The sequence below is a fragment of the Protopterus annectens genome, chromosome 3.part1 (genome assembly GCF_019279795.1).
Source record: "Protopterus annectens isolate FY-2018-M chromosome 3.part1, PAN1.0, whole genome shotgun sequence".
Lineage (NCBI taxonomy): Eukaryota > Metazoa > Chordata > Ceratodontiformes > Protopteridae > Protopterus > Protopterus annectens.
The window spans coordinates 460,737,855-460,752,295 of NC_056732.1; positions in this window are offsets into that span (position 1 = coordinate 460,737,855).

The following is a 14,441-nucleotide window of genomic DNA, read 5'->3' on the forward strand; positions in this document are numbered from 1 at the left end:
ATATCATCCAGCATAGTCATGCAACAGCATAGGAAATGTATATAATTATGTAGATGTATGTGTGTGTGTATGTACAGATATAATATATATATATATATATATATATATATATATATATATATATATATATATATATATATATATATATATGTAATGACCGTCGTGGCAAAGCATACCAAAAGAATGAGAAGGAAAACAACAGCACCACCTGTAGTATTTAGTGCTGTCATCTTATGTCATATCAAGCTGGGCAGGGGTGAGCAAATCACTGGTTCACAAACCACAGGCAGGATACTACCAGTGGGAGTAACATTGTCGACCTGCTAAGTCTACTTACAAACAATTACAGGGTAGTCCCTGGTGGGACTACCCAAAAATTGTGGGTTGTTTGGACTTCCGACCATTACACAAGCCAGGGAAGGTATGTCTAAGGACTAAAAGGTTGTGAGAGCCTGATGATACATGGGTTGAGACAACATACATGTAGGGTCCCTAATGCTGGGGAGAGGGCAATGTGTGGAGGTGTGTTTTGGCTGGGATAGTAACTGGAGAATGGATGGTTTGTGTGTATGTGGAACTCAGGTGGGGTGAAGAAACCATGGGTATGAAATATGGATCCAGGCGTGTCAGGGTTGGATGGCCCGGTTCTAATTGGACCGTCTCTTGGAGGTCAGCAAGTTCATTATAAATATATATGCTTACACACATACATACATCTATATGTAGAAGTACATTCCCTGTACCACATTCATTCCTTTTGCAGACATAAATAATATGAAAGTGCCCCTACTAACCCCGACAGTAGATAGAATAATAGGCTGTGCATAACCATAAATGTAATAGGTTCATAGGTAGGTACTAGGCTATCTGCCAAAGGGCATAAGCCTAGCCAAGGTGTGTCGGCTTATGGCGCCCCATTGATCAATTTACTGAGCCTCAGTCAAGCAGAGCTATTGAACTGATCCCAGTATGTCCCAATCTTTGCCACCCCACCCCCAATTATATTTGGCTTTGGCTAGACTTCTTACATTAAGAGGTTGAGGGGTATGATTCTCGTGTATGTTTAGTTGTGTTGTTTGGCCTCTAAGGCTCAAGTCATGACTGAATAGAGTCCTGACTCATTGGAACAGTCTGCATACTCGGTTAACAGATGTTAAATAAGCATTTATTTATAATCCATTTCAGAAAAGACGGTGACCCCCTTCTCTGCACTGTGGCTTATATATCCCGAGTCAATTTCATGCAAAATGCATGGCCTTTGTAACAGTGCAGGCCTTACTTAGACTGTCATGAAATGCTTGTCATACATATATATATATATATATATATATATATTTATTTCTTTGCGACATTTGCACAATTTTGCTGGGATATAAAATTCCAAGGCAATATAATTTGTTGTTCTGTTTCCATTGTATATTGCAGTACTATAGTATTAGAATTATGAGAAGATAAGAGGGAGGGGCCGAATCTGCAATAATTCAGAGTCGTGTATTATGTTTCGAAGTTAGTGCTGTTCTCAAAAAAAAAATGTGAGGACTTTCCCATTATGAAATATTTGAATCAGTCCTGTGATTTGCCCGCTACGTCAACACCAACCACTAAACTGGTCCTATTTGTAATATAATGTTGCCAAACTCATAAATCATTGGTTTTCATGTATAATGTGTGTGTTATCATATAGTCTTAGTTATTAATTTATTTTAGTGTCTTGTTAACTGGAGTAACGAAGTAATGAAGTATAGAGTCTAATCTTGAAATAAATAAATGTGTGTCCCAGGTGGGACAACCCAAAAATTAGGAATAGTGTCCTATTGGTCACTCATTTCACCAATGTTTGTGGACTAAAAGGTTGGGATGTCTGAGCATACTTGGATTGAGTCAACCCATGGGATGGGTCCAGAGGAGTAGGGAGTGGCCAATGTGTAGTGGTGTGGATACACCGTGTTTCCAACTGGAGAATGGATGACTGATGTGTCAGTAAAGTGATGGGATGGGTGTTTGGGGAACTAGGATCCATGGGTATAGGGGTATATATGCAAATGAAGCAGCACAGAAATAGTGTAGTGGTTAGAGCACCCCCCCTAACGAACAGGCATTTCCGGTTCGAGTCCAGCTGCAGCACATATCATTTTCCATGTGAAATCTGTATATGAACATATGTGTACATCTTTTTGCCATAAAACCTACATAATAACATTTAAATGTGAACTGGAGTACTTCATGAAATGCACATGTGAAGTGTCAGTGTCATAATGAATTTAGGCAGTAGTAAGCAGGTTTAAGCATAAATAAGCAGTAGTAAGCGTGTTTAAGTGTGTTTGCGTGGGGGTAAGCATTGCCTACGCAGATGAAGCAAAGTAGAAGCTGAGTGTAATAAACTGTAACCGGAGGTCAGCAGTGCTTACCGTTGTGCAATCCCATGCAAACCCGCTTACAACTGCTTAAAAGTGCCTTAATCACTCTGTAACCAACGTCCATTGTTCTGCTCAGCAACAAAATAAACTGCCTCTCAAAGGCTCAAACCCAAGACCCTGCACTCAATACACAAATTGATTTACCACTAAACCATGGCAGATATACATAACCTGAAGTTTTCACAAACATATCCTGCAGCACAATCAGTCAACAGTACAGGAAATGTATTATTACCACACCACATAACCTGTTAATGCAAGAAGTCTGGACAAAGTATGCCACACTGTGGGTACAAATAAGGATATATGTCAAATAATGCTCTGTTACACTTAAAATGTTGCTAGTTACACAGTTATATGTATTAGAACACATGTAGAAGGAGATGAAGTCTGAAACACAAAAGTGTTGCCACTAGTTACTGACTTCAATGCTGCGATCATCCATGACAATTACCAAGTGAAGGAGGAACAGGTCAGAATATGAGCTGAACATGCATGGACCTATGGACAGATATATCTGTAAATGTAGACAGATAGACAGATATATATATATATATATATATATATATATATATATATATATATATATATATATATATATTAATGTATGACTCACAAATAATCATATAACAGCAGTTGTATATAGATACATACATATGCTCAGCCACAAGCCCTTCAACTGGCACCTGTGAAATGTGTAGTGTGGAAACCATTCCCACAAATGAGAATATTGACATTAAATGTATACCCACCCACAATTCAAAGGACATGACACAACACAGAGGTATGCATACATAAATAACCTTTATTCCTGTACTATACAATAATGTATGCCAGTAATGACACCACATAAGGTATGAAATATGTAATCAGTCATGAATGCAAGGCCCACACAAAACAGTAGATGCAAGCAATGTGTATATATACCATACTATGCTGTCTAGGCCAAGGCCTTCAGTTAGTACAACAGTAGGAACAGGATTCGCCTTCAGGATATGTAACAATCAAGAATTACAGATGTAGTTCAGCAGCCTCCAATTACACCCTGTAGTTAATCCCTAGTGGGAAAAGTAGCACTTGTGTTAATGTCACAGTATCTTGTACATATCACTGCTTAACCTAACACCTCACTATCACACTGAACCACCCTCTTCTTAACAGTTATATCACCAGAAAGGTGCCATAGCCTAGGTTAATGGCATAGAACCCCCTCCCCCATAAAAGTCTGTACAAGTGCAAGGAACACTGTGTACCACACACTTTCCTCAGGAATGTACAAGGGCACAAATGTGTTCTCCAGCTGTTGCCCCCATATATATGGACATGGCCCAACAGTTGGTGTGGGAGTCCATGACATGATTGGGATGATAGCAGTAATGCTAGCGGTAAATAATGATAGACCATTACCTAACAACCCTTCCTGTATCACAGCAGGACAAAGACTGGCATATATGTGGAGGATAGAGGAAGGAACATAGGGCCATATTTGCATTACTGCTGTTACACACCTTGGAAATTGCTGGTGTTACAGGATTCATTGCAGCATACCCTTATGTAGGGATACAACATTGAAAAACAAATGGATGTAGCCATGTACTGATAGCACTCAACAGACAGAATGCCACAGATATATTTGGGACAATACCTGTGTGTTGCACAGACAAAACCTAACAGCCTATCCCCCTGGTATCATATGGATAGGCCCACAGTTGAGAGCTATGCAGACAGACAACATTCCATGAAAAAGTACCATGTACACAGAAACCCAGTAAGAACAGCAAGATACATTGCACACAACAACACTACTCACGCTGTCTGTAGGTATGGAACCTTACCCAAATGTGGATTTGGCCTGTGTCTGCAGGTTCTGCTGAAAGAGGTATTGCTATCTGCTGTCTGTAACAATGATGTCCACACACAGGAAGGATGTCTTCCATACTGTAAAAGTGAAGGGACAACGCCTACAGAAGGCAGCAATTTATAGTACAGAGTTGCCATGACAGTGGTTATCTGAAGTACTACACAACAGGCTGCATGCAATAAACAACTGGTGGACACTGACTGGTGCAGAGGCCACCAAATGATCATGTGCAATACCAACAAAAGCATGCTGCAATCTATTCAAACCAGCTCAATCACTCTACTGGAGAGACTGAGAGAGAGAGAGAGAGAGAGAGAGAAACACTTCAAGAAGGTTCACAAAGCTCAGAGTTGTGTTACAGTGGAAACAGCATAACATGTATGTGAAACGGATATGCATTTACTGGCATGTAGGTTATGGCATAAAATAATAGGATGTATACTGTGAAATGATGTATACGTGCCATCAGTACATGTTCCTGTAATGATGCTGTGCTCAACAACTGCACTGGACAGTAGTATTAGTCCCTGTAGGCAGTGGGACATTCCTGTCAAATGTGCAGACCAGCAATGAATGGCAAGGATGTGACCCATGATATCTGTGTTCTGTAAATTACAGTGGCCAATGGCTGGTGGGGATATTAATACCACCATGATAGACACATGGGTGAGAGACCACACCACTTGCAGGACAGTCATGTTAAAGTGTAGCATAGCATGCCCACACTGCCATAGCAGTATAATATGCTTATCTAAAGTTTGTCACCATATATACCCCCATAATGTTAGTCTGTGTTCACATGTGACACCTGTCTGTGTTGCAGCAAGGCAGAATACTTCAGCTGTGAAGTACAGAGGGTACATGAGTGTGGTCTAGATGTTCGTATGCACCCCACATACAGATACATATATGTGTGATACATATTCACAGCTGTGTATGTGTTCAGAACCTCGGACAGTTATACATTCATAGAGGTATATAAACAACACAAAATAATATCTACACATATATGCACATATGTAAATATACATACACACACACACACACACACACATACATATATATATATATATATATATATATATATATATATATATATAAATATATATACATGTCAATACATTTTCCCTGTCATGACATGTGTGAGAGAACATCACACATCAATACACAACATACCTACACACCAGTACATAGCTGCAAGACGGAGTGTGGAATGAGGTGTGTAACCCATGTTGGGAACACATTGCAATTGTATGGGATGGTGGGGTATATATGTTGGTGAAGGGTATTAGGCAAATATTGGTATGTAGGTCTGGTTGGGTGACAAAGAAGACAGCATACAGGGCTGGTATATGACACTTGTTGGTTAAACCCTGTGGATGGGTAGTTACATTTGGAATGTGGAGGTCATTGAACCCCCACATGGGAACAAAGGTAACATGGTGCCCACCCATGGACAGTCACAACAGCATCTTCATGGACATAAAGGTGCCTGGGCTGTGTGCTGGGCAGGAGGGACATGCATGTCAAACCTTGTGTATGTGTACTGCATGCCTCCAGGTGATGTAGCACATACCCCATGTCACTGTGGACCTGCCTATGCACAACCCGCAACCTACCTGGGTGATGGACACATGTCTGTGTGTGCTCCATGGGGTGACACCATCCCCTGAGGTGGTTCCACATGAAGGTAGTGATGGAACAGTAGAAAATGAGGTTCCATGGTGGGCCACGGATGTGATGTGGACTGGTAACATGTGCACATTAAGTTGGAGTGGTGTTCCTGCTGGCAAATAACCCCTACACATACTGGTGTGTAACTGTCATGGAACATATGTGGGCTGTAATAGTCCACACAATCCCAGAACATGTCCAACAGCATCCATAGATATCCCCGATACTACAGAATGGCAGATGTGTAGCAATCACATAGCAGGCCTACCACATGCATATTGGAAACATAGTGGCAGTGACAATGGCATGCACGTGGAATACCCTGTAACAGCCCTGCAACTCTAGTGTCCCCACAGGGAGCATGTCTATAACCACATAGCAGAAAGTGTTGTACAATACAATACATGGCCCCATGGTACACATACCGGACACATACCACTAGCGTAATGTGAACAGTTTGTTGGAGCTGATATGGTGGTGGGAGACTGATATGTGTATTGTATTATGATAAACCTGACATATGAGTTGCTCAGACATATTTCCATCATTATATCTTTCAGGGAGTATGGCACACCTGAGAAACCCCGCATACAGTGCCACTGAGGTGGAGATCAACATCACCAGCATGATCCACAACTATCAGCTGCTCTTCTCATGGACAAGCATGGACCAGCAGGAGAGAACAGCCATGTGGACTGATGTGGTCTGCAGGGTGAATGAGGTGGGGTTGCACAGCCGAACCTATAAGCAGGTCCGCCACCATTGTATTGACCTGTTCCGACAAGTACGACATCATGCTGCTGCCATGCGGGGTGACCACCTTGCAACTGGGGGGGGGCATAACATCCATCCCCCCTCACCAGAGTGGAGGAGCTGCTCATCTACCTGGTAGCACCTGCCCACCTGCAAGAGCTCCAGACCTATATGGTCATGGAGGTGGGTGCTACTCACATACCACACATTGAGCATGCAGGTAAGGTTCCAGGGCATATCAGTAGACTACTGTATTGTATGCATCTGTTCAGGTAGACCATGCATGTGTGAGATGTGGGGTATGTTGCTGTGTAGTACCGATAAGTAGTAATGCATAAACTGTAGTACTGTGGACTTTAGCTGTTGTTGTACTGTAATATTGCAGCCACCCTGTAGCAATGCCACAGCTGTGGCTACTGACATCGACTCTATCCCATGTCATTGTAGGTACCTCTGGGATACCAGCAAGGCAGCGGCTGGATGTCGGTGAGTATGGTTTAAGGTTATGCTTGGCAATTCACTATGCATGTCATAGCTAAGGTGTAGGCCATGTACACATCTAACACACCTACCCATAATGCATGCTGTACATGTGCACTGACACAGTACACACCTCACTAATGGGATTACCAGCCTCAAACACATGCAATACACAGTCAATCTCAGACAACTGTGGCTACATTCCAGTGCACATTGCCCAGGCACAGCTGACATCTACCCAAAATACACAGCTATGTCACACAAAGAGCAGTTGAACATGCTACATATAAACGACATCACACTCCCTCTGCTAACACACGGTCCAGGGTCCTAAACCTAATCAACACATTACACAGAATATAATGGAGGGATAGGGCCCTGTCCTGGGGAATCACCACACTCTGGAACGGACTACCCATACATGTCAGGCAATTCTACTCATTGGCCCTTTTGACAGAAACACTTGGCAGTTGGATGGGGAATGTTGGATGGGGAATGGGGAATACACCCTGGGTAGCATGTGTGTGCCACAGCCTGACAAGGGCACAGGGTGATAACATTAGTGGGTGGTGCATGGCAGGAAACCCCTGTGGCTAGGCTTATGTAGGCCCCAGGACCAATAGAACAGTACTCACCTATGAACCTATGTGTACCACAGGCAACATCAGCCAGGGCCCAATCATGGTCAATAATGGTCTTTACACTTACCATAGGTACAGTACAATGTCTCTGTGGTTGGTCTAGTGGTAATCTACCACTTATACATGCACCACTAATGAAGAATTATGTTAATACACATAAAGCAGTCACTAAATACGTGTCCACATGTGATCCACGAACACACAGAGGCTGTGAGCAGCAGTGGAAATACACCTGACACACAGAGACACATCCTGCAATGGTTTGCAAACCCGTGAGGTATGGTGCACAGTACATTCCAGGGTGCTGAACGGATGCACAGCAATGCTGTGGACATGGGTGCAGTGGGTTCTAGGGGGAGGGCCATCACCTACAAACAGAAGCCATGCATCACAGCCATGTATAATGTTGGTAACGGGGATTGACTACAGTTGCACTGCATGCTGTTCAGCCCCACATGTCCGGCATGCTGACATGTGTGTAATTATAGGTATGTGTGTGATACTGTACTGCACCATCGCCTGCTATTGTGTGGATTATGGGGTTGCAGGAGATGTCTGTAGGTGCTGTCTGGTGTAGTGTATGGGTTGCCATGTATGTCGACTGCATGTGTGTATGTCTGTGTGTGTGGCCATATCTGCACACACGTGTGTGTGTGTGTGTGTGTGTGTGTGTGTGTGTGTGTGTGTGTGTGTGTGTGTGTGTTTACTGCTTAGCAGTGTTGTACAGGTCTTACAGTCTGTTCCCTTTTTTCCCCTTATGGATGGCGAGGTAGGGCTGGGTCCCCCCTGCAGGGAATTTGATATCACTGATACAGACAGTGACCATGAAGTTAGGTGTGTTGAGGCACAGGAATGGTCATCAGGGGCTGCAGCTGGGCCACCAATTGACAACTCACACGTATCCACACCATCAGCGTACACAGTCACACTGCCACTACACACCTCATCACCATTGGCCCTAGCTGAGGGACAGCCTATGGTTGGCATGGTTCAGGACAGTGTGGTATCTATGGCACATGTGTCAGGACACAGCAGCCATAGCCAGATGTCTGGCGGGGTATCACATAGGCAGATGTGCAGGGATACTCATAGGAGCACTGCTGGTCATCATGCACCTGGCAGACGTGCAACCCCTATTTCAACCACACACATGTTCCTGACTGTCATGGAGGCACAGGCACATATGGAATGGTACACCAGGCAGGGTCTAAGGGCACAGAGGGCTCATCATACCTCTGTAACTGACAGCATCCGTGACCTAGCAGGTGCCATCCGTAATTACAATGAGGTCATGGATAGACGGTGGGGTGAGACATTGGACCTCATCCAAAATGTCATGTCCATGCATCAGGACAGGGCGGTATGGTTGCGACAGCCACATGGACATATGTCAGCAATACCAGCAGCTGGAGGTTGCCGTGGATGCCCGAACAGTCACAGCCACTTCTGTAGTGGCAGTACCAGCCTCAGCACTGTGGGTGGGCTGTCCACAACCCATCATAGCAGACCATGTGCATGTGGCCCTGGCCAGTCCTAGGAGGGACCTGGATCAAGTGGATGTCTGTCACACTCGGGGGACAGTACTTGGTCTGGCTCTGTACCTGATAATGCCTGTAGCACCCCCACCAGGCACAGGTCCCATGTCCATGGCCGGAGATGGTGAACTGCAAACCTTGCCAGGTACAGACTGCAGCTGTCCCACAATTCCCTGTATAGGGCAGCCACATGGAGGAACTGTGTGCATGCAGACACACACACATAAATAACAAACATAGGGCAACCACATACCTGTACAAATGACATCACCAGTGGCCCATAACAATACTCAGCCCTCTCACACACACACACACATGTTGTCAATTGTATGGTTGACCCTAGGCCTCTGGCAAACCAACAACACACCCTGTGCATATGATGATACCTGTGCCACTGCCTGATAGCCATAACATCGATGCAGGGACAGGTTAACATGGTTCTGATGCACAGGGTGACTGTACAACAGTGTAGCAATGGAATGATGTGTAGCATGTTGTCAGCAGTAAAGTGAAATGCTAATATCTTGGAAGGTGTAGCTGTGCAGCCATGATGCATCCTAGCTTTAATTAACAATGTTGTATTGTTGTCACCAGTATCTGTTCAGTATCTGTTGTGTTTGTCCATGTGTCATATGGCTGATGGGTGTAATGGTGTCAGCAGGCCTTCTACAGTGGACACCAGTAAGTGTACTGGGTGGTACACATGCCATGGCTGGGTACAACACACAGTGCCTTTGGTTAGGATGCAGTACAGGTACAGGACTGTACACATGGTGGTATGTCCCCCTGCAGGTAACACATCTGTTGCACATATAATCCCACCAAGACAGAATAGGCACAACCACATAGTGCTATATATGCGTCTGCAATGTGGATGGCATTGAACATGCTAACAGCAGGGTGTATGTCCCTCTCCCCACTCTACTGTGATTGTCCATGTGTCATATGGCTGATGGGTGTAATGGTGTCAGCAGGCCTTCTACAGTGGACACCAGTAAGTGTACTGGGTGGTACACATGCCATGGCTGGGTACAACACACAGTAACTTTGGTTAGGATGCAGTACAGGTACAGGACTGTACACATGGTGGTATGTCCCCCTGCAGGTAACACATCTGTTGCACATATAATCCCACCAAGACAGAATAGGCACAACCACATAGTGCTATATATGCGTCTGCAATGTGGATGGCATTGAACATGCTAACAGCAGGGTGTATGTCCCTCTCCCCACTCTACTGTGATCCTCACCTAAGTAACATGTGTGTGCCAATGCCAGTGGCATAGCCCTACCCTTAGGAGTGTGTGAGTCGCTCAACTACTGTGAATGGTGTAGACAACTAACAACCTGATTACATACACTGTACAGTATTACAGACAGCTATGTGGGGGGAGAGATGCAACAGTAACTCCAATTATGGTAGTCGTATCCACAACAGCCACACCCAGTGAATTATAGCAATCCCAGTAGTGCTGCACACCTCAACAGTGTGTTGGAGGGCATTGATACATCTATGACCTGTGAAGGACTGTATGCCCATGGGATGGTGCCTGTGGTATGTTGACATATGCCAAGCAGTCCTGGTGGAAACATATCCTGTCAAGAGATGTAGATTCCATACCAACTACACACATTCCTACTAGCGGGATGGTGTACAAAAGCCTGCTATGATGTACATAGGCATTGTGCACCTCCTAACCCTCATCTACACCTGTCATGATTGGGTTGAGGAGGTATATTGGGTTCAGGTTTTATTCTCTGCCTTTGACAAGTCCAACATTGGCAGGGTCCCGTGTGTTGAGATAACCAGTGACATTGGCCATGGGTCATTGTTGGTATGTTCCATGTCCCTGCAGTCCACGGTCATCAGGCTACCGGGTGGTAGTTTCCAGCTGACATGGTGGGTTTGTGGATGTCCTTGCCAACATTGGTGAAACCATTGTCAGGTGTAGGGCTATTGGATTGTATGAGGGATCCCAGCTACTTACTGCACCTGCCCATGGGGTTCCCCGAAGCATGACATGCCACTTGACTGTACTGCATGATATGTTAGCAATACCAGCCCTATATCCTACAGGTGGGATGGAGTACTGTTAACATGTACTGCCCTTGTCATGTAGGGTCCTGCTTATGGGATCTGCTAAGGTTGTTATATTATTCAGGCCAGATGTATTTGGTTGGGGGGGAATACCTATCCATGCCAAATGTATGTTGTTTGGGTTTCTCAAACCAATCAATGGTGCATGTGGATATATATGTTGTGGTTACGTTCCTGGTTCAATCTACAGATGTATATCCATATATACCTATTTTGATATATATGTGTTCACCTTTGATGGAGGGGCAATCACTCGTTTGAATGGCCCTTTCTGAAAACAGAAAGGACTAACCCGTCATTTCTTACTGCACCACAGTTGAGAGAACTGCATTTCTACAAGCACCTTCACTGACACTCGACCTGCAAGTTGGAATACATATCGTAATGGTGGGGGGCATGAATCCCTGCACACCCCCTCTGGGGGGCCAGACCTCCCACAACCCCCCTACTGTGATATACGAACTCCTAGTGTGCACTACAGTGGGGATAGGCAATTATTCCCCATCCCCACTATAGTGGCATCCACAACCAAATTGCCTAATCTGCAATGAGCGAATGCATACTGACATTCGCACATTGCACATTCTATGCATGTATTGCAGGTTTGTGCAATGTTGAGCACATACTTTAGGCCTACCAGCCTCCGGACACATGGATGTCTCCCTTTGAAAGGTGAGCCATATATATGCTGACATACATGCAATCCTAGTGCTGTCTATATATGGACATGTGGATATATACATATATATCGTTGGCTGTATGAGTATATATGTATATCTGTATTTATTCTTTTATATGTATATATATATATATATATATATATATATATATATATATATATATATATATATATATATATATATACATACACATATGTAAATAGATATATCTATACCTACATACAGGGGTGGCCCGTGCTATTGGACTGCCAGACTGCAGCCCCCTCAACAAAAGAGCTAAAAAGAAATTAAAAGAAAAAAAAATTAAAAAATTTGCGGACTTCGCGCATGCGCAGTAGTCCAGACTACTGTGAGTCTACTGTGCATGCTCCAGGCAGTCCGGCAGCCCAGGTAGGGAAACATGAGGAGATGTCTGTGCACTTTTAAAGTGCACAGACTCGCTGGGAAAACACGTCGGGGCCGGACTACAACACCAGTAGTCAGTCTCTCTCATCGGGAAGGGTTTGGATCGCTGGTCTTTGGATTATTGCGCGGGCATTTGGATTACGTTATGGAGAATGGGCAGCAAGGACAGGTAAGTGTGTTAATTAGTACTGTTTAGAATGGTAGGTAAGTGTGTGAATTTATGCCTATTTGAATGTATGATGGAGTGGGACTGGTAGGGAAGTGTGTGAATAAAGTTATGCCTATTTGAATGTGGGGTGTGTGTGTGAATTTATGCCTATTTGAATGTATGATAGAGTGGGACTGGTAGGGAAGTGTGTGTGCGTGAATTTATGCCTATTTGAATGTATGATGGAGTGGGACTGGTAGGGAAGTGTGTGTGTGTGTGTGTGTAAATGCCCCATGTGTTCATGGTGGTGTGGTAGGCAATACCTCAGGCTTGAACCCTGTACCCTGCATGCAGGTGTTAAAGACTTGAGTTCCTACCCACCACCATTTGTAAAAAAATTGCAGATTTTTGCCTCATATTTGATATGATCTGTTCCTCATAATATCTGTAGTTTGTAAATGTTGCAATGCTTGATATTTGATGGTGTAGTAGTAGCATTGTTGCCTCACAGCTGCAGGTTCTCAGGTTTGATTCTTGGCTGGGGTTCCTTCTTTGTTGGGTCGTTTGCTTGATATTTGATGGTGTAGTAGTAGCAGTGTTGGGGGTTCTTTCTTTGTGGGGTCTGTTTGTTTGATATTTGATGGTGTAGTAGTAGCATTGTTGCCTCACAGCTGCAGGTTCTCAGGTTTGATTCTTGGCTGGGGTTCCTTCTTTGTGGGGTCTGTATCTTCTCCCTGTGTTTGTGTGGGTTTGCTTTTGTGTCCTCCCATGTTACGAAGACATGTCTGCATTATTTCTTCCTGGGCCTCTGCTGAAAATTGTGTTTTTGTTCCAAGTCAGACTGTCCTGATTAACAAATGTTAAATAAAATTGACAGACATTTGAATTTCAGACTTCAGGTTTCTGAATGTTTAATTTATTGCATATTTGATGGTGCAGTGGCAGTATTGTTTCCTCATAGCTACAGGATTTGTGGTTTGATTCTTGGCTGTGGAGTCTCCATCTTATCTCTGTGTTTGTGTGGATTTGCTCTGGTATCCTGCCCTTTTACAAAGATGTGTCTACAGTATTTCTCCCTGGGCCTCTGCTGAAAATTGTTTTTGTTCCATCAGAAGTAAAATTGACAGGCATTTGAATTTCAGACTTCATAGTCTTCAGAAAATACATAGTAAAACAACTTTTTATTCTAGCAATAAATATATAGTAACACAACCTTTTATTATAGCAATTTTTTAAGTTTATAAGATGAATATTTGAAATTTTTCCTTATTTTTGGGACTGCAATACCCTGTTAGTGGCTTTGTCCAGGTTTTTTGTGCTAAGGTTGACAGCTATGGCAAGAACTGAATTCATTGAATATGTTTGAGGGCTGTATTCCCTCATTACTAGGTTTGTCCAGGTGTTTTGTGCTAAGAGGTTGACAGCTATGGTGAGAACTGAATTAATTAAATGATAGCCATTTAAGTTTCAGACTTCCTCTCGTTCACAAAACAGCTGATTTGGCGTAGTGGTATGTTGCTCTTGACTGTTTTGCACAGGGACCTTGTCTGTAAAATGTACGGTGGTAACACAGCATTTTTCTTTCACAAAGCAGGTGATTTGGCATAGTGGTATGTTCTGACTCTTTTTTGCACAGGGACTTTGGCAGTAAAATGTATGGTGGTACCGTGGTAACACAGCATTTTATTCTAGCAGCTTTCCAAGATTATACAAGCAATGTTTAATGTGTCCCTGTTTTTTTGCCCTTTT